Raw genomic sequence first — 19,677 nt, 5'->3', positions numbered from 1 at the left:
ATTCAAAGAAATTTGACTTCCTGCTTTTTATGACGCAAAATGACGATTTTTGCGTCATAAAAAGCAGGAAGTGGAACACTTAAATCCTTATTTCTCCCATCTCAGGGGAAAATAAGGGAATAAACCATGACCATTCGAAAATGTGACTGGGTTTCTAAAGATACAAAGTCTAATGCAAATGGGTGAAGTGTTCCTTTAAGTAACTTTACTCTCTACTTGACTACATTTTTGAATAAGTATATACTCTTTACATCAATACATTTATGGGTAATGCAATAAATTACTTGTTACATTTTGCATGACACCTAACTTTTACTGGAGCAATTTATTTCTGCTACAAAAGTAGTGATATCGCCATCTACAGAGCTTTGAAAGAACTATATCTTGTACTGTACGTTTTGCCCTTACTCACCCAAACTTGTCAACAAGGTAGAGCCAGTGATGAGGCCGAAACCAGAATGTCCTGTCAGTGTAAGTAGGCTTTGACTATTATTTTTCTTCGAATTATTTTAGTAGTTGTTTATATTGAAGAGAAGGATATTGGTTTACTTGTGCCCTTTCACTTAAGCTGAACTGAGACTGAGATTTATTTCAATTTTGAGGTATAAACATTTGATTGCTTTCCTCACAAAAGTTTCTTGTTTTTCACTGGCATGTCTCTTAGGGGTTGAGGACTAGTGCATCTTTCAGCCTACATTCAGTATGAGTAAAATACTTAAGTACTGTTAAAATCAGGTTGTAAGCCTAAGGCCTGGTTTCACAGACAGGTCTTAGATCATGCCAGGATTAGGCCTTTGTTCAATTAGGATATATTTACATTTACATTTATTCATTTAGCAGACGCTTTTATCCAAAGCGACTTACAAATGAGAACAATAGAAGCAGTTAAACTTTAATCTAACGCAGAACATGTAAAGGTGTTTTTTATTTATTTATTTATTTATAAATAGAATAGAAGAGAAAGAGTTAGTATTACTGGATCAAGTGCTGCCGAAAAAGATGCGTCTTCAGCCGTTTCTTGAAAATGGCTATGGACTCAGCAGCTCTGGTTGAGTTGGGTATCCTTCCACTAGCAGGGAACAGTCATGGTAAAGGTCCGAGAAAGAGATGTTGTGCCTCTTTGACATGGCACCACAAGACGACGCTCGCTTGCAGAGTGCAAGTTTATGGATGGCACATACTGTAAGTCTGAAGTAATGAGTATATTTAAGTAGCTTTTATAAACATGCCTTAAAATAACAAAAACATTACTTGTGTGCATCTTGAGACAAAACAATGGCACTGACATATTTTAAGATGTGTCAGTGCAAATTGCTCTCAGTTTTAAAAAAAACAGCTCAAACGGGCATTTTAGTCTGGGACTTGGCTCAAGCTAAATTGGTGACTTTTAAACTGTAATGGAGTCATGCTCACTGTAAGTTGTCTACTTTTACTCAAGTATAGTTTTAAGGTACTCTTCACACCTCTGTATATAACAAAGGGACTGTCCACCAACAACAACAAAATCTAATGTCATCATTTACTCAACTTTGTTGTTCCATACATGAACGATTTTCTTTATTCTGTGGAACACAAAAGTAGTCCATTTAAAATTGTTTGTTTATTTATTTGTTGTTTGTTTGTCCATATACAGTGCAAGTCAACTGGGTTCCAGAAAAATAAAGTCAGTTGTCTGCGTATTTATTTAAACTGTATATATATGTCCATACAGTGCAAGTAAATGGGGTTCTAAAGAAATAAAATCATAGGTTTAGAATGACATGAGGGTGAGTAAACAATTTTCACTTTTGGGTGAACTATCCCTTAAGAATTATTATTATTAGTCCCAACACAAATGGATTAAGCAAACTACTACAAATTTACAATGAAGTTGTCGAATTAGCACATTAAATTTTTTTATTTTTTTTACTAAAGCTATGGGGTATTCAACATGATTAACTTGCATGATGGCCTGCAACTTAAATGAATAAACAAATACATTGGCATTCTTGGTTTATATTTATGAATACTTTTTTGGTTCAGACATAAATAGTTTCTTCCAGAACCACATTGACTGCAAAATGACTGCCCATTTTTCATTGGCAAGATTCTCAACCCTCCAACATCTATCCCATTTAGGGGACAAAGAGTGTTTTGGTATAGCAAGTACATCTACCAGACTCCACAGGCCTCTGGGAATGCAAGATTTGTCACCCTGTGGGCGGCTCGCGCTGTGTGAAAGGTTTGCTGAGGCAGACTCTCAGGAGACGCAGGGTGATGGCAAGCTGTCATTCCATTGGTTGGCAGGTGAAAGGGGAGGCTTACTCCCAGCCACCCTATGATTGATGTGTTATCTTTCGCTCCATTGGCCACTTGCATTTTTAAATGGAAATGTAGAACTGAAGTTGGGAGCTGGAGAAAATTTGGGGCTGGGAAAGGAGCAGTACTGGAGAATTGTGAACTGTGCTGGAACAAAATGATTTTTAAAGTTCGTTCACATGCAGTCAGGCATGTTAACACAGACACTGAGATGGATTATGACTTCTGACCTCTGTTATTGCATTACAAACTGGACTTGATTCAGTTGCATTTAAAAAAACACTTCTCAGCTTGAAAAACATCCAGGCTGTAGTTCTGTGCATTACAGTTAATGTTAATGAGTGCACTATACAGAAATGTGCTTAGTATGTAGTATCTTAGTATGTAGAAGCAGATATGAAAACATAGCATAGCTGCAAGATCTTGAATGGTAACACTATCAGTTTAACCACTTAGAAAGTTGTAGATTTTATACTAACTTTAATTTGTGGTAGGGAAAATATAAAAGTTTCAGAAAAATACTGCCCAACAAAACAAGTTAAGCTGTGGAACCTTTTTTTTGTCGCGCAGCGAAATTTCGTGGGTGAAATCCAGTCATTTTAAAATATGAATACGGACAGTCAAGAGTTTTGTGTGATGGCCAAAAAGTTGCCCACACAGATTTCACTCATGGTCAAGTTGGTCACGTGAATTTGCCATACTGACAAACAGAAGTGAGTAGAATGTGTCATCAGTGCCTCACGAATCGCTACGTTTTTGACAATTTTGTTTTGGCTGTGAAGTTTCACTGAAATATCAGTAATGTGACACCTCCTTTATTGATGTTAAAGCAAACGCCTTTCCTATTTCTGTGATTTTTCAGCATAAATCATAGTACAACACAGCATTAGCACTAATACAAATCTACATTGTTTAAAATAATACTGTGCCATGTAAGATAGCTCCACTCTCCATGATGCATATGAACAAATGCTCATTAAGCTTGCTGAAAAAAAAATATCAGTTATCAAAGTATGTCTGAATAAATTTGCAAAATCACATTGCTATGCGTACAACTGATGTCATGGTGCTGTGAACATGTTTTCTCATCCACCCAGTGCCAGTGTCTCTTTTGTGGCCTTAATTACAGTGATGGGTTCACATTCGTGTTTACTTCACATCTGCACCCTCTAGGAATGAGCTCAATTAAGTTGACAATCATAAAAAGCCTCATAGTACTCTTAACTTCTGCCCTTTTCATGTGGAGTTAGTTGTTTTCAAGATGTGGTGACGTACTGCGAGGTTTTAAGCTTAACAAACAATGAAGGCTGGGAGTTTGTTCCACTTCTAGGAACAGAGAGAATCCATGATTTGGATAAGTGGGTGTGTTCCCTCAAACGTGAGGACGCAGGCAGCAGATCAGAGTGGTCCTGCAGGGGTGTAGGTATGCAAGTAATGGAGTGTGAATGGAAAGCCTTAAGCAGTCATGCAGTCTGCAGAGTTTCAATCTTTGGAACCACCAAAATAACAACTTCCTCAATGCTACCAGAAAATCCTATGATATGGACCAGTGGATTTGTGGGAGGGAAGACAGAAGCAGACTAGCAGATGTTAAGGCGGAAGAAAATATGGAGGAGAAAGATTTAATTTTTTTCTTTTCCGAAATTAATTATGCTTCCTGTTCAGGCTAACCATAAGACTGAACTTTAAACCTAAAATTGAATAAAGTTTAAGAATTTTGAAAAACTTAAAACAAAAAACATTGACATATCACAACACTTTACTGTACGTTTCCATTTGTTAGCATTAGCACTCCTATATTTAACATAAATGAAAAATACTTCAAAAACATTTCTTAATCCTAGTTGATGTTAATTTCAACATTTGCTAACACATGATTAAAAACGTTGTATATTATTCAATGGAGTTAACAATAACAATGAACAATTATATATTTAAAACAAATATTGACAAACATTAATAAATAAATTCCTTAATTTTAGTTAATGCAATAACTAATGTTAACTAATGGGACCTTATTGTAAAGTGTTACCCGACATATTATGAAAAGAAAATGTTTAAGATTCTTCACTATGTATAGGTTACAAATAAAAAAATCATGTCCATTTTATTACTTGAAACAATAATATTATGTTGTAAATAATAATTTGTTGATCAATCAAAAAAAAAAAAAAAAAAAGGCTATATATATATTTTCTTTTTCAAATAAAAATAAAATCATTTGTGGTTTTCAAAAGCAATTACAATAAATATAAGCAATATTTTCAGGAATGCTCTCAGACCCCATTGTATTTTAAGAAAACTACACTTTTTGCAAAAGCAGACAGGTTAAAATGCTGAACCAACATGTATTATTTGTGCTTTGACTGTGTGATGCATTGCTCTTCTTCATGAAGCCTGAAGCCTGTCTCTGGTCCCTGTATAATGAATGCGCTAATTAGAGACAACAGACAGAAACATGGCTTGGACACATCTCTTCTACTTGGTGTGCCACTGAAGCTTGTCTAGCAGGCTTTGTTTCATTACACTCATAATGAGGAGCCAACACTAACAACTGAACCGAGGCCTGTTTGTTTAACATATACATGCTCATAATCACCTCGTGAAAATGTTAAGATAAATAAAATAGATACATTTAAAAAATGCTACAACGGCGGCATTTCTGTTTGGTTAGAGGCTACAGAGCTGGCAATTATCCTCTTATGTGTTTATACAATATCTTAGTGTTTATTCAGTTATAAAGGCATGTTTCATTGCCATTGCCTTACAGCCCTGTGCAATGAAATCTTTGAAATAATTGCCTATGTGATTTTCTTCATTACGCTCCATTAAAATAATTTCATTGAGATATAGGCCCTATGCTTTGTACATACTGTAGCTTATTTAGATACAATAAATGTGAATAGTTACTGTGTAATTTACATATTCTTAAAGGAAAAAGCAGGTGAAAGTATGTTTAAATAAAGAAAGATTGGGGCTAGTGAAAGTGAGAAAGTAAAAGAAAGTGATAATGTGCTTTTGGCCGGTCACGAGGGCTAAAAAAACCATGATAGGATTGGATCATGTTATTTTGCAGTAATATCCGGCTGATTGTAGGCCTACTGATTTCTTGCCAAATAAGTAAATACATACTGCAAAAATAAACAAATCAGTGCATAAAATGCTACTTCACGTCGATTTTATTATGCTATAAGAAAGAGACCATGTTGATATATAGCATGAAAAACACTGAGCATTTTTTTACCACTCTAAATTAGCATAACTATCTGTTTCTACAAGGTAAAACCTCCTTTGAATAGCAACAGGAAAGACTTCAGAGCTCTGCCTTCTGAAGGACTCTCCTCCCGCCCTGGCAGGATTATTCATGAGCGTGTCTCCTGGTTCGTAATTGCTTAAAATGTGCTCTTCCATTAGAGGAACTAATTAGCGTTTATCGTTTGTGTGGTAGCCCCGCTCACCGTCTCCTTCTCGTTTGTTTTGATTTCCATGGCCTGACTGTTGCTGTCAACCCAGACATCTGTACGTGGGGGGCTTTGGCTGGGCAATTTAAGTAATGTTTCATTAATGATGTTGCTCATCAAATATTAAAGGAATTCTTTTTTGAAAGTGATGTAGTATTTTTTTTGTTTTGTTTTGTTCTCGCTTTTTCTATTGTCTTACATATATTTCTCAAGATGTTACTTGTTTTGTGTCCATTTCACTGAACCTTAAGCCTTTGATGGCAATCCATTTAGCAATCAAGCTGTCAATCTTGCTTGCATGTCATATTCATTAATGCAAAACTACAGCATTGATTGTCTTCAGCACTTATACATTCTATTGACCTTTCAATAGATCTTTTTTTCATAACCTTAAAATTATGCAATTTAAAGGGAAACTATTATGAAAAATGTACTTTGATAAGGGGTTTGAACACAGATGTGTGTCCACAGTGTGTGTAAACAACCAGCCTATAATGCTGAAAATCCACCCACTCCTTTTTTATATTCCCCATCAATCATAAACCGTCTCTCCAATCAAGCAAGTTTTGAGATATACTGAGTGAGTGAGATATACAATGTCTGCGCAAAATAAACAAACATTACAAATGTTCGGTTATTAGATGTACCAACGAACATAAGAGTCTCCATAGACTCTCGGCATCTGAGTCACTGTGGACACCGTGGTTAAATTTCATATATGAATGAAATTTGCCGTAAAGAAACGTTTAAGTATTATATGTTTACCCAAATCATGCTTAACGGGTCAGTTCAATACTTGATTTGCACAAAAGTAGTTTCTTAAAGATTTTTAGATTAGCATCACGGTACATGCTAGCCGATGAGTTGAATCAACTTAACTCCACAACAACTAACATAAATGTATCTACTGACCATTCAGAAATGTCCAGTTTTGTTCTAATAGTTGTAACTTCTTCCTAAGTCTCTCCATCAGTTTCTGTCTCCGGTTCGAACATGTAAGGCTGAATACCACTACTGACATTTTGGTTGCGTGACATTCTCCAGTTTTGTTGTTGCTGGAGTGTCAGAAGCACGAGATGTAAAGACTCCACCCTCTTCTGGAAAGGAGGCCGGGAGCAGCAGCTCATTTGCATTTAAAGTGACACACACAAAAACTGTGTGTTTTTGCTCACACCAAAATAGGGGCAAATTTCACAAGCTGTAATAAATGATTTGTGGGGTATTTTGAGCTGGAACTTCACATACACATTCTGGGAACACCAGATACTTATATTACATATTGTGAAAAGGTGTATAATAGGCATAATCTTCACCCTTTATTCAAATATAAAACATTTGTAAAAGATTTTGTAAGAATACTGTTTAGGTGTTCTTGAAGTCAATTGTTTTAGTTGTGATAACACAATGAAATATGGCAAATTGTGTGGACAAATGCATTCATTGCATTTATTTTTCCATAATAAAAAAATCCTGTAGCTGTAGTTTGCTTTTTTGCCAAATATTTTTGTTCTTCCCTTATATTTAAAATATGTTAAAAATATATAAAATATTTTCCTCATATTTTAATGGTTAATCAATCTTACACACACACACACACACACACGCACGCACGCACACACACACACACACACACACGCACACACACACACACACACACACACACACACACACACACACACACACACACACACACACACACACACACACACACACACACACACACGTACGTAATATTTGTTTTAATGACCCTAGAAGATTGATTAACCATTACAATATGAGGAAAATATTTTATATAATTTCTTTGCATATATATATCCTAAAATGACAAATGTTTATTTTATTTTTTTAATTATAAAATCATAAGCCATCTAAGGGCAAGCTGAACTCTTGCACTGAAATTCGTGAGCTGATAAAAAAACAAAAAGGATCAATTGAAAAGTCAATAGAATGTATAAGTGCTCTGTATTAAAGGGACAGAAATCAATGCAATGGTTTTGCATTAATGGACTTACAGTAACATGTGAGCAAGATGTGACCATTCAAAAGGGAAGCATTAAGCTGTCACCTTCACCATGTCTGTTTTTTCAACATCAGCAAGTCCCATGTTTACACCTCAAATCAGACTTTTTATTTCCCATAAAGCCTCCTGAGAAACTGTATGCTATAATAGTTGTCTTTATGAGAGCCGTGTTCCCTTGAGAGCCTGTGAACACGTGTAGTCGACCTCGCTGGACTGCTGCTGATGAAAGCTCTGATAGCGTCTCACCTTTAAGGGGATAAAATGGTGGCTGCAGAAGGCCGCATATTGCTTTACTTTCAAAAGGTACTTTGAATATCAATGCAGGATCAAACAGATGACCCAATCACGCAAAGCCAACAGAGAAGCGGTGCACAGGGGGAAGTGGAGCTCTCAAGCTCCCAGGCAAACAAAATCTGTCAAACAAACCTGACCTTCAGATAGCTCAAAGGGAAGGAGAACAAAGTTGTAGATAGCTTTAGTTGGGAATGTGTTTTAGAGATTTAACAGCCACCAGCTATAATAAGAGTGCTCTCCAAGTGCATAGTAATGGGCCCATCTGATTCAAAGGTTTCTTGGCTGATTAATTCAACTTTTAAGATCAGGCACTAGATAACAAATAATTGTCTCCATGTCTCTTTTATGATGGTTTCTTCTTCAGTTGATGTTAGAGATTTATCTAAAGTCAAATACCAGTCTATACTCTTTAGATCCTCTCAACTCTTTCTGAAGTACATCAGGGCTTTTCAAACAGGAGTCCATGTCCCCCAAGGGTCCACATGCATGCGGTCTTTGTGAAATTTGAGTGAAATATTAAATATTTAACTAAATAACACATTTTTCAAATGTTATATTATTGTTTCATTCTGCCTTCCAACATTTTTTGGAAATCATGAGATCCCAAGATTGACAACCTTAGTTTTAGCATAAATAAAATATATGCTATTAATAGTCTTTAAAATTTTCAATGATAATATAATACAATATAAATCATTGTGGTGGTTATATAAAAGCCAATTGTTTCATTTAGTAAAATAAAACATGTTACGTTGTTATATAATGACTCTTAAAGGAACTTAAAAATTAAAATACTGTCATCATTTACTCACCCTCAAATTGTTTCAAACTTGTATGAATTTCTTTCTTCTGCTGAACACAAATAGAGATATTTTGAAGAATATCTGTAACCAGACAGTTAATTTATACTCAAACTTTATAAATAGGATTTTTTCAAAACTTGAAAACCCATGATATATATTAATTAATAATTTCTCACAGGCATCATGCTGAATCATGGCATTTATCTAACTTGCATGACATGACAAATGTACATGTACATGATAGAACCTGGCTTCTTGTGTCTCTCTGCATATAACGTCTTGACACTGGCTTTTGAATTTAAATCTGACTGAGCTCCACACTTCCTCTACATGTAGTGCTACAGTACTACTGCTGTTTTCAACGCCTGGTCCACATGTCAAAGCTCATGCTCTCAACAGATGCTCTTGTATCCAGGACCTTTGCCAACGCTGCACGATCTATACAAGACACCCCTGCAGCCATCTGTGACCAGACTAAGATATTAAGTGGCTGAAAAGAGGAGAGAAAGGGCCAATCTGCTGAGAGGTGAATGAAAAATAAAATATTTATAGGAGAAATTGAATCAGCCTTGGCTCCTCTCTCTTTCTTATTATTCAATAATGCATAATCCACAGTCTATTACTTGGGTGAGGGAGGGTGATGTCAATGCAGGCCAAGCCTCAGACTGCCCCCCTGAGCTGCAGTTGCCTGCTACGCTCCACCGAGCTCTTGTATCTGTGTCTGATAATACCTAATGCAATTATGTGGTGGAACAGAGGCACACTTGCCTGTAAGAGGACACAGGAAACATTCCACAGAGGAGAGTGTGAGGAGGATGGCTTTAAATTGAAATCTTTATCATATTAAATTCTCTTATAATTGCTGATTTCAGTGGTCGTCACGCAAGTTAAATGAATAGTTTGGAAAATTCGATCAGCATTTGCCTCAATGTGCGTCCTTTTTGGGGGGACAATGAACACATGGAAACTGGGTCAGTCAACAGATTAACACAAAGTACTATAAAAAATAAATAAAACAATGAACAAACAGTATAATATACTGACGTATAGTTTTACTTATTTATGTTATTTTAACATTATGTTGCAACAACTTAGTTGCCTACCCCATAAAGACAGGTAATATTATTATATATTATAATAATAATAATATTATTTTTTTTACATATGTACACAAAAACAAATCTGGGTTGTTTCAACCCATGTTTGGGTCAAAAATGGACTAACCCACGGTTGAGTGCAATGAGCTTAAAGCTACACTTTCACTGCAGATTTTCTTCAAAAACAACATATATAACCTTAAAGTGCCCTTATTATGCTATTTTAAGGCTCCTAATGTTTTTAGGACATGGTTTGGAGATCTCCTACAACAGGTTGACATGCATTAAAAGTAAAAAAAACTGTTTAATGTTCTCATAATATATATTGAACATCACCACATTTTTCAATTATTCTCAAACGACTCGATGGATGAATCAGCCCCAGAAGAATAAATTCCTCCTTTCGGAGAGCCTGCTCTGCTCTGATTGGCCAGATGGCTTTTTAAATGTTTTTTTATTTCAGATGGATTTTTTGTGATCGGTCTACTGCGTACAGCACCTGTTGGAAGCTATTACCAGCATTACCATAACTGATCACCAGCTCTGTCCAGAGGCTTCCTAAAGCTAAAGTAAAGATGACGTCGATTTTACCATATCAATCTGAGCACGAGTCCGATGATATTACACACGGCATAAAAGGGAATATTTAAAAAAAAACATAATAGGGGCACTTTATTATGATTTCCATTTACAATAAACCTAAAATTCACTATTAGTAACTTTCACGTCATCATGTTAAATTGTCCGCACAATGGAGGCAAAGTAAAGGATCATATTACTCGCAGTTCTTGGCTCATTTTGAGTCAGTCATGATAAATTCAGTATGTCGTTCACTGGAGACTCGCACCAAATGAATCAGTGAATCGGTTGTTGACCTGCAATAAGTCCAATTAGCTAATGAATTGTTCATTGTGATTTGTTAACCAATTCATCAAAGTGATTTGAGTCACAAGAATTGATTAGTAAATGTAGAGTAAGAATAAGATATTATGCTTTAAATTATAGTGAAGTAAAAGACAAATATTGAATCACTGTCCAACTCTGCAAATTATGATATAACGCAAAGCATCATATAGACTGCTTTCAGGATACTTTTACTGTTGCTTTTTTATCATTTTGGAGCTTGAAATACTCTGTTGCATTAGGCCTATATTCCAAAACGCAACCAGGACATTCTTTAAAATTCATCTTTTTGTCCCACAGAAAAAGAAGTAGATTACACTTTATTTTGATGGTCCACTTTAGACATTCTACTAACTATAAGTAACTTTGCAACTACAAACTAGGTCTCAGAGTATTTGTATACTATTTTTAGACTGTTACCATTTTTAATGTTACCAAAAAGTAAAAGTAAATATGGTTTTGATCCAACATGAAGGTGAGCAAATTGACGAAATTTTAATTCTAGGGTGAACTCTTTTTAAAAGTGGAACGATATAAATTTCACTTATATCTAGCCTCTAACGAGCAAATGTATAAAGACAAAAAAAAAAAAAGATTAATCAAAATCTCACAAGCTGCATGAGCAATGCCACACAGTGACATGCAATCCATTAAAATATGATCAAATTAGCACTGCTGTGTAGTTAGGCAGGTGTTCGGGGCTGATATTATCCCAGTGGGCCATCAATCTCAAATGCAAACTTAGGCATTCCCAAAAGAATGACCCGAGACAGAGTCTGAGAGCACCTGCCGTGTGAGAATGTTCAACCGGCACACAAAAGCCTGTAGAGGGATAACAAATCAATATAGTAACCTATTAAACTTTTTCTGAGATCAGGCATTGGTTGGAGAAAAATGCTCCCTGTCAGGAGTGTTTGCATCTTTGCAGGTTCCATTTGTACTGGCTCCCAAAATAAAGAAATTGCTGCCTCCCATTTGCTTTCAGCTGAGAAGAAAAAAAGCAGTCGATATTTGCTCCTGGGGACCTGGGAGATGACGCAGGCATAAATCACCCAGCGTGCTCCTGTCCAAAGCGTCAGGCACAAAGTCATGTGTCATTGCGTTTAGGATCGTGCTGTGGCTTCCCTGCGGTGGTGAATCGAAGCACCTTGTGGTGCTCAGAGAACCTTCCCCTCACCTCTGGCACAGGAAGCGCTTTTCCACATCCACCAGGATTGTATTCACACGCTCTTATTTTCACACCAAAAAAGAGGCAGACGTCCACATTGAAGCACCATTCAGTGTGGTGATTACCTGTATGTTGTCATTGACTAGTTGATTAATTTGTGCATTGCTTCTCCTAGTAATAAAGTCTCCAGACAGATTTTTGACAGCTTTTGTTCTCAGTGAATGGCTGTCCGATGTTTGCCATAAAACATGTAAAGGAACAAATGGTGAAGTGGCACAGACAGAAACTTTTCATGCTCATTTGAGAAACAAAATAAATCTATAAACACATAAAGGAGTCTTGCATCTTTTCCCATGTCATTGCTGTGGTGGGAGGGAGCTGGGGGGTTGTTTGAAGTGCCACTGGCTAGTAAGAAATCATTATGAGAAAATGGAGTTGTGTGTGACAAGAAGAGATCGATTTTTTTTCTCTCCCCTCTGTCCACAGTTTTCTGGCTATCGCAAACTACAAGTTTAGCATTCCCTGGAGTGAACAATAGCCTATAGCCACAGTATTTTCAGTTTTTCCTTCTACGGTAACACTTTTTTTTATATGATATCCAGAGCAACATTTACAGTTCTTTTGATTCTTCTTTGCTAAGAAGTTCATTAGCTCTAAGATTTTGTTGGCTGTGAGCTTGTCACACTGGTATAAATTACATTAAAGCTAACTGCCATCTTACCACTGAAGCAACAGAAATCCTACGGTTCTCATCCTTCACACATGCCTCACTTTTATTCATTTGGAAGACCCGCAAAGCAACTTACATGCATGCAAAGAATTTAAGATGACCCAAAAAATTTTTTTATTCATTTGAACAATATTTGCCCGGTTTCACAGACGAGGCTTAAGACAAGTCTCAGACTAAAATGCATGTGTCTGTTGTCTTAACTGAAATCAACTTGCACTGACATATCTTAAAATATGTCGGTGTCATTGTTTTGTTGAACCAGTAATGTTGCTTTTTTCTTCTCTAAGGGGCTGTTTACACCTGGCCACTTCATGCGTTTTCTGTGATCGGATAGCTATCCGATCGTGAAAAGACCAGGTGTAAATGCCCTCCGAAACGCATACGAGAAGGATTTGAATCCGATCGCTCAAACCACTTCAGGAGGTGGTTGTGTACATTGTGTACATAAAGATGTGCAACTGACATTTAAAGGGACCCATTAATAAGAGAATAGAGACAACCCTTTTAGACCATGCGCCTGGCGACCATTTTCCCCGTCGTTAAACTAGCAAAAGTGGATTCGGACAGGCCGTAAGGCCAGTGACACACTGGATGCGTGGCGTAAGCGTCTCAGCTGCGTGGCGTGTCCGTTTTTATTTCGGCTCCCATGTTAACAGGTTAGAGCTTGCAGACTGCTTGCGTGACACGCGCGTATGCTAGAAATAGAACCGACGCCTATTTTTCACGCGACACGCAAGCGTGTTGGAAGCGTTTCCAGGCAAGATATAATAGGAAAATATATTTATATGTCATTTTGTACACAAATACATATTAATTAATGACATTTTGATGTTTGAAAGTCTATAGGTTGACATAAATTCAGATATAAATGTAATTTAAAAAACAAAAAAATAAATAATTATCGATTTTCAAATATTGCACCTGTCAAACAGTCTATTTTGCCATCAATACTGTTGACGATGTCCTTTATCAGTAGGGCTTTATATTTATGTATGCTTAACATGAAGTATAGCCTTCCACAACTCTCTCCCCATATGTGAACAAGGGTGATCCAAATCACGTGACTTGACACTTTCAAGTAGGCTACACTTCGAGTTTGCAACGATGGACGACGGCAGGTTAATTGAAGAGGTGGAGAAACTCTGTCACCTACTCTGTCCCTCTGTCACTTACAGCAGCAGCAGCAAGCCAGCGCCGCGTCAGGCACGGTTCTGGTGTGTAAAGACAGAGAAAACGCGTCGCAGCCGCCACGCAGCTGACACGCAACAGAAACGCCATGCTCACGCCACGCATCCAGTGTGTCACCGGCCTAAGTTCACTTGCGCCGTACCCTTTAGACCATGCGCTTAGATCGTTAAAATAGGGCCCTATGAGTTACAAACAGGTACAACCCAGGTTGCTTAAAAGAATAGGCTGTGCATGGTGCTCATCAGAGGCTTTTATTGGGATTAAGCAGGTTTTAACCTTATTTACAAATATGTCCTAATACATTAAGGCTTGGTTTCACAGACAGGGCTTAGATTAAGCCAGAAGTAGGCCTTAGGTAAATTAGGACTAGCTTTTATATATATTAGAAAAACAAAACATTACTCGTTTGAATCTTGAGACAAAAATAATGGCACTGACATATTTTAAGATGTGTCAGTGCAAGTTGCTTTCAGTTAAGACGGCTCAAAAATGCATTTTAGTATAGGCTTAAGCTTTGTCTGCGAAACCGGCCACAAAGAAAGTTACTGTTCTACTTTCTTCACGCAATTGTTCCTGCATCTGCACTGCATCTGTTATGCTTTAGTTTGTTCACCCACAGTAATGCACAAAGAATTGCTCAGAGTTCCACATTGCATTTATCAGCAAAAGTGATCAATCACATGCTGGACCACTTTCATACTTTCCTACAATGAAAGTAAATTCAGGACAGCATTGGATCCCACAATTTTTTACAGTATGGTAAAAAAACAAAAAAACACTGATCTTCTTTGGTGTTACACAGAATAAATAAGGTAAAGCAGGGTTGAAATGACATGATTGGTTGGAACATTTATTTTCATTTTAAACTCTCTTTAAATTATGTTTTTTTTTATTTTGAAGGTCAAAAATGGTTTAGGAAAATCTGTTGGACATGTACATTTTTTTTTCCATTACCCCAATCTCTGGTGGCAAATTCACTATGTGCATGGCTTGTGCGCACATCTGTGCAGCAACAACACTTTAAAAATCTGTTATTTTTGATAGTTTTCAGCCTTTTGTTGTGCATGTAAACACACTCAATAACTCTACCACAGAGATATGCACTGATAGCAGGAGGGGACCATGAAAAGTGAATTTAAAGTGCTGGTCAGCCAGAGTCTCTAATCTTCTACCTATACAAAGCTTTTTATTCCAGCACAGGCTACAAGTGGTGCTGAAGATGGGCATGTAAAAACACACCAGAGAGCTGTGTGACCACCTCATGCTGCATGTGTGTAATTGAAAGAAAGCATGGCAGGGAACACGCAACAGGGGTTTGTGGGAGGAACAGATTTCACATTGTGAAACTGCCCATGGGAGAAGCCTTCATATAGCGATTACATTATATTGCTTTATATTTATCTCAGGCCTGACTCATTAAGCCAGTTTTCATCTTAAACAGCCTGCTACGGAAAGACAATCAGGTTAGCTAAAATCATCATGCACCTTTCTCTAAGCATGTTCTCCATATGCATTTCTTTCCCAATATTTAATATTTGTTATTAATAAGACTGTTGTTTTCCACTGTCATATTTAGCATGCTGATATGCTCCTTTGAGGTCTACATGTTCCAAAATATAATGAAGAGACACTTGGAGTTGTACATTTATGTGTAAGCTTAGCCATATTTGAATAAAGATTAAAAAAACAAATGCCTAAAACTCATTTGGTAAAAGGCTTTGGTGTAATCTGGCCTAAGAGACTAATGATGAACTGTTTTAAATCCACTATTAGCAACAAAGAAAACTTGTTTCTCCTTTTGCAAAGTGAGTAAAGTGAAGCTGTTTATGCATCTAATTGACACATCAAGGTCTTGGCTAAAGAGAAGCCTTAAGGGCTTTGCATGTCAATGCAGATTATCTTGAGAGGGAGATCTTTAATTTGTGTCTTACAGACTCAGAGGACAATTCATGCTCTCAGAAAGCAAAAACATAACGCCACAGTCACCAGGGGGTCGTAAATGAGTGATCTCAACAATAATGTTCTTATTTCTTTATTAACATTTCATCTAGAATTGTAATAGTAGACTTAGACTACACTGAAGTGAAACTTTTTAAGTAGGTTTAAACTCTTCGTTAAGTTTATTTCAGGACCATGGCCATATTTCAGATAAAGTGAAACTGAATATTTGAATTCTAAGGCTTTGTTCAGACAGTCAGCTAAAATCAAAGCAGCCTAAATCAGAACAACAGTACAAGCCACAAACCCACTCTAAACTATATCTATATGCAGTTTGAAATCCAATTAAAATCAGATTTCTTTTCAATGCATCTCGAAACAGATCTGACGTGATATATGTAATGAATTGTCTGGAGCTAGATAAACTAGATATTGACTACACTATTTGAACAAATTGATCAGATTTTATTACTTGCACAATGACGGTGTGTGAACATCTTAAAATCAGATTTGAAAACCAAATCAGATTTGGATTGCTTGGTATCGGAAACTGACTTAAACCTAGGAGGCAAGATACACCTTGCTTTTTTAGTAACAAGTTTGTTACTGTCACAATCCAGGATGAAGATGAAGACTAGGTAAGTGTAGCGGATCTAATTGCAGTGATACATTATTAAATAAAACAAAAGAGAGCAATCCACAAACAAAATAAAGGCAACGTTACAGTGCAAAACAGTCAGCACCAGACAATGGCTGTGTCCGAAATCACCCCCTATACCATTAAATAGGGCACTATTTGAGGGGACAGCCATTTGTAGTGGTGTCCGAAACCATAGTGGACGTTATCGAGTGCACTCATTCAATCCCACAATGCACCGCAACAGCGAGTGTACAACAGAGATGGTTGTACTATTGGGAGATACATTAGAAAAAGCATAACGGCTAACTTGGATCACGTGTGCCCTCAGAATCACATTCCATACATCACTGACCAGAAGATGGCGCCCGCAGTTGAATCATTCATCCATCCATTTTCCGAACCGCTGGTCCAATGTGGGTACAGCGTAATACAGGTATAAATTTCATTTTAATTAAAGGTACAATATTTAAGAATTGTTGTAATAAAATATCCAAAAATCACTTGTACAGTGTGATATATATTTCCTGCAGTTGTGTACTTACAATATCCCAAAAGTCTCCAGAGATTTTTTTTTCAGAGAAATTCCAATTTTAAATAATGGCCTTCCCGGAAAAACGCAATATCCGCACTATCCTCTGTTTCCGCTTGTACTGCCATAGCCATGACGTAACCATGGCGACAGACGTGGACAACTGCGTAGTGCGTAACGTTTAGCGGCACGCTGTTCTTATTTCGTTCAACATTATGGACCGTGGCCAGCAGAATTTGGGACAAAAAAGGAGAACTAAAATGAGGCTCAATATCGGCGTGGCGTTTTCGAGATTCCGAGAGCTCCACGTCCGTGACAAACTTGGACTTGACAGAGCTTCACGAGTCACGACTTGACAGCGACACCGCTCTTGAACATTCTTTATTAGACAGGTGAGCAAATGTGCATAAAACAAATCAATGTTATATTGCTCAACATGATGAAATGTTAGAATATGATCTGTATGTTATTCTAATGTTGATCTAGCTTACTAGTAAGCTGCTAGTTTCATATAGCAAACGAACTAACACATAGAATAGCATTATAACTTTCAACACACTCAAATGCTGTTTAGTGTGATAGTGTAACATTAGAGCAAGTGAACCAGCGCTGCGTTACCTCACAAGTTTAATTGGCCAAATAAACTGACCAGTGTGAGTAGTAATTCAGCACTTGCGGGTAGTTCGGTAGAATTAAATATCCTTTTTCCTTTATATCAGCGGGACTCGCGTGTGATATCTGTCTATTATTAGCAATCGCGACCTGCTTCATACCACTGTAATGTTAAAAAACATGAATGTTTTCACTCATCCATTAACATTATTAGATCCATCAGCTTGACAGCAAGTCCCATCATTCAGCTCGTCACTGCGTCATAAGCCTACACCTTTGTAATTGTAAGAGGTTAGCGAAAAAAATAATTATTGTAGCTTTAATTGTAGTTTTAATTGTTTAATTAAGGTTTATTCATAGTTTTCATGATAAATATTTTCATCTTATTACTGGATGTTTCAAATTCAAATGTTTCAAATAATTATTGAATAGAAAACGCAAACTATACAAAAGCAGCAGCCCTTTAGGCAGACTCAGTGTCCGAATTCACTCACTCATTTTTCATTCGCTCCCTCAAGTGAACTATATTAGTGAACTAATGTAGGGAATAGTAAATGAGGGTATAGCGTTCGATTTCGGATGAGCCATTAGCGGATGACACCCAATGAGTGAATGAAGCTGAGGGCATTATACACACAACTAATCAAGGATCAAAACAAGGAACAGGTGGAGTAATCAATTAAACAATAAGTAACCATGACAACCAATGATAAACATTCTAGAAACATTTGCAATAGAAAAGAAACAGGACATAAAGACAAACTTAAAGTCCTTGAAAATGAAACACCACGGAACATGACAGTTATTGCGTTTTTTTGACAGCTTGAAATGAGTGTGTGCCACATAATGAAATTACATAATATAGGCTACATTATTTTTATGGATCCTTGCTAAATAAAAGTATTCATTTCTTTCAAAGAAAAATGTTCTAACCCTAAATTTTTCTATAAGAAATATATATATAATATATATATAAAACAATGTTCATCTATAAAAACAGGGGGACAAATTAAAATAAGGAATATGACGTCAGATTTTTTTTTTAGCTTTTTAACAACAAACATTAAGGTAGTTAAGTTTTTTATATATATACTGTAACTTCTTATAAATAATTTCAACCCATCTAAGTTCACCCAACATTTTAAATTCTGTGATCAACTGCCGTCATGTTGTTCTAAACCTGCATAACTTTCTTTCTTATGCAGAAAATATGATTATTTTGAACATTGTTGAGGTCCGTTTTTTTTTTTTTTTTTTTTTTGTGAACTATCACTTTAAGGCCTCCTGGTTGAGAACCACTGTTATCTTACTTGAACATCCAGTGGAGAGTGGTTCAGGTCAGCTTCCTTTTCTTGCTTTTCTTTGAGGTCTTGCTTACTCAAAGACACAAAAATCTAAGCTTTGGCAGAACTTGGGATGTCTCTGGTATTCTGAAAACATGAAGTATAAAAGGGATTTCTCCTACTATGAAAGAACCAGCCAAATGTGAGCCGAATAGAAAGTGTAGTAGAGTGATTCTTTGAAAATGACCACTGTGGGATCTTTACTCAATCTGACACGTAGTCCAAGCAATGCAGACGAGTCAATAAACAAAAGGCGATGCAGTGCAGAGGTGGTCCGCCCTGGGTTGCTGTGAACTCAACACCTGTCTGTGGCCTGCACATCAAAGGCAGAAACTGGGACTTTCATCTAGTGCGGAAAATGAATCATTCATAACGAGTTTTCGCTGGCCACCTCAGGCCACTCCTGATATCACCTCCGCACAGATTCATTTTTATGTGGAAACTGCATCTCTTTAAACTCTTTCATTTTGAAGTTCACAAATTAATGCTTCTAGTGTTTTTATATGGCTCATTTACAATATTTGCATTATAGTCTGAGTTTCCATCAGCTCCAGTTTGAGATCAGCTGGCACAAATGCGGTGTTTGGGATGCTACTTACTACTTTACACATAAAATGCAGCAAGAATGGCAACAGTGAAACTGGAGACTTTAT

General features: G+C 36.8%; 1 long non-coding RNA gene across 1 annotated transcript in view; it reads left to right on the top strand.

Annotated features, from left to right (window-relative positions):
• LOC307005530 overlaps positions 1–19,677 on the top strand; it is a 129,965-nt gene that overhangs the window by 97,275 nt on the left and 13,013 nt on the right. Inside the window, exon 3 of the long non-coding RNA XR_013799288.1 lies at positions 16,869–16,973. This is a non-coding gene — a long non-coding RNA (uncharacterized lncRNA). The remainder of the gene's footprint in view (positions 1–16,868; positions 16,974–19,677) is intronic.

Source organism: Phoxinus phoxinus (genome assembly GCF_949152265.1).
Source record: "Phoxinus phoxinus genome assembly, chromosome: 10".
NCBI lineage: Eukaryota > Metazoa > Chordata > Actinopteri > Cypriniformes > Leuciscidae > Phoxinus > Phoxinus phoxinus.
The sequence above is the reverse complement of the archived record's forward strand: the minus strand, read 5'-3'. Positions and strand labels throughout refer to the sequence as shown.